This window comes from Loxodonta africana, unplaced genomic scaffold (genome assembly GCF_030014295.1).
Source record: "Loxodonta africana isolate mLoxAfr1 unplaced genomic scaffold, mLoxAfr1.hap2 scaffold_85, whole genome shotgun sequence".
In the NCBI taxonomy this organism is placed as follows: domain Eukaryota; kingdom Metazoa; phylum Chordata; class Mammalia; order Proboscidea; family Elephantidae; genus Loxodonta; species Loxodonta africana.
In genome coordinates, this window is record NW_026975592.1 from 547,154 (window position 1) to 550,170 (window position 3,017).

The 3,017-nt window shown below is 36.2% G+C and overlaps 1 pseudogene; it reads right to left on the reverse strand.

Annotated features, from left to right (window-relative positions):
* Positions 1-452: 452 nt before the first annotated feature.
* Positions 453-2,686, reverse strand: LOC135230179 (olfactory receptor 4A47-like; annotated as a pseudogene).
* Between the last annotated feature and the right edge of the window lie 331 nt (positions 2,687-3,017).

The following is a 3,017-nucleotide window of genomic DNA, read 5'->3' on the forward strand; positions in this document are numbered from 1 at the left end:
CCCTTAGTAATGGAGGTGAGAATGGAGACAGTAGGAATTGTCAACATCTTTCCTGACATTGAAATCATGTAAAATAATCCAGTGTCAATTTCTGTATTTTATATTTGAAGCTCATTGATTATGGTTTTTTTCTACTTTTATGTGTGAAAGGCAAGGACTTTGTCCCCATTAGAAAGTCATGAGACACTATAAACAAGAAGGAGATGGGGATATTAAAAATAATAAAGCTATCATCAGCTACTTTAAACTTTCAGGGACGATGAATGGATCATCTTTAGAAAAATTTAATGCGAAACAAAGCTGCTCCACTTAAGGAAATAAGATGATTTCCCAATTGGGAAAAAAAGTAAGATTTAGTCATTTACCTGCCTATCTGCCTTGTTCATTTTGATTCTTTTTGTATATTTAACCTTCTTATGATTATTATGAATAATAGCAGGTTTCTAGGGAGGTGAATGGCTACATGCTCAACTAGTAACAAAAATCAGTTCAAGCACAATCAGAGGTGCCTCAGGAAAAAGTTCTGGAGATCTCTGTCTGAAAGTTCAGAGCTATGAAAACCGAAAGGAGTGCAGTTCTACTATATAATACATGGGGTCGCCATAAGTCAAAATTGACCCAAATGTAACTCAATGATTAATGTTAGAACTCTGAAGCCACCTTCCCCTTCAACCTCAACATACTAAGCAAAATAAGCAAAACTAAATATTTTAAAAACCGTACTGATACAAAAATAAAAATACATAGTTCAAATGTTAATATGGACTATCTCTGTGCAGGGAAGTGTCTTAGTCACCTAGTGCTGCTATAACATAAATACCACAAGTGGACAGTTCTCGCAGTCTAGTAGGCTAGAAGTTCAAATTCAGGGTGCCAGGTCAAGGAGAATGCTTTCTCTCTCTGTTGGCTCTGTAGGAAGATCCTTGTTATCAACCTTGCCCTGGTCTACGAGCCTCTCAGTACAGGGTCCAAAGGACATGTTCAGCTCCTGGCACTATTTTCTTGGTATTATGAGGTCCCTTTGTCTCTCTACTGGCTTCTCTCTTTTATATCTCAAAAGAGGTTCATTCAAGAAACAGCCTAAAATTTTAAACTGAGTCCTGTCTCATTATTATGACTGCCTCTATTCCTGCCTTACTAATGTCATAGAGGTAGGATTTATAACACATAGGAAAATTGTATCAGATGACAAAATGGTGGACAATCACACAATACTGGGAATCATGGCATAGCCAAGTTGACACACATTTTTCTAGGACACAATTAAATCCATGAGGGGAGGGTTGAATCATGTTTTTACATCTTATTTTATTATTGTGAAATGAGACCTATTAATTCTCAAAAAGGTTTAAATGTACTTAAGAAAGAGACATCAGAAAATTTTCCATCAACTAAAATAAATTTCTGGTATTAACTGTAGTATAACTCATCACATAGAATATAAATCTATAGCCTCAACGGAACCATTTTACCCCCCCAATGACATGTATTTGTCAAGAAATGAAAATCTTAAAAATATATTTTGAACAAAACTAGTCATTGGAAGTATATACATAATAAATATTTTTAATCATTTATAAGTTACTAAATGGGAAGAAAGTTTTACCACACTTATAATTACACAGGGCATTTCTGAAGGAGGAGTTTTTAATTGAAAGTAGATGATGCATTTATCTCCCAGATCATTTGTGTTTTCTGGTCCAGAGCTTCTTCATGGCGTTTTTCATCTCTGCATTTCTCAGAGTATAGATTAAGGGGTTCAACATAAGAGTGATGACAGTGCAAAATACAGTCAAAATTTTATCTACTGGTAAGGTGGCGGGAGGTCTCACATACATAAAAATACAAGGGATAAAGAAGAGGGCCACCATAGTGATGTGGGAGCCACAGGTGGATAAGGCTTTGCATCTCCCTTCCTGACTAAGATTCTTTAGGGAATGTAGAATGACTCCGTAGGAGATGAGTAACACCGTAAAAATGACCATACATATTACCCCATCATTGGCAATCACAGTGAGGCCAATGATATAAGTGTCAGTGCAGGCAAGTTTTAAGAAGGGGTACATGTCACAGATGAAGTGGTCTATGACATTGGCGCCACAGAAGGGAAGGTGGTAAATAAAGAGAAGCTGAACTACAGCATGCACAAAACCTCCAATGCAGGCCACCAACAGCAGCAGAGCACATACTCGTTGGCTCAAGATCATCATATAATACAGGGGTTTACAGATAGCCATGTAGCGGTCACAAGCCATGACTACCAGAAGTAAAATTTCAGCACCACCAAATAAGTGTCCTATAAAAAGCTGAGTCATGCAAGCTTGGAAAGAAAATATTTTCTTCCCATAAAGTCTATAATCATGTTTGGAGTAACTGTAGTAGAATAAACAGCATCCATAAATGATAAGTAGCCAAGAAAGAAGTACATAGGGGCATCCAGTGTTGGGCTGACCACCACAGTCACAACAATGAGGAGGTTGCCCACCATTGTCACAATGTAGATGAACAAGAACAAAACAAAAAATATTTTCTGACCCTGGAGATTCTGAGTGAGCCCCAAGAGGACAAATTCAGTCACATTGTTCCTTTGTTCCATATGTTCTTCTGTGTGTCCTTATTTCAGAGTTCAGAATAAATTTACCTGTGAATATATGATGAGTAGTGACTTTTTGAAATCTCCAGATAATTTGTTTATTCATTGAACAAATAGGTTTAATGATTTGCCAGGCTCCATCACTGTCCCAGATGATAAGACTGCAAGGCTGATTTATTAAAACATGGTCCCTGACTTCAGTGATCGTATAGACTAATGGAGAGACAAATTACAAACATGCATGGGAAAAGTAGAGGTTATTAAATATTGGGACTGTAACACTAATTTCCATCTGGAAGAAAATAAAACTGTATCTATAGCTAGTACAATAAACAGAAATAAAATAGAAATCCAGTTAAGATTTAATGCTAAAATAAAGTACAATTTACTTTATTTTCAAGTCAGTAAAATAAATTATTTTCTA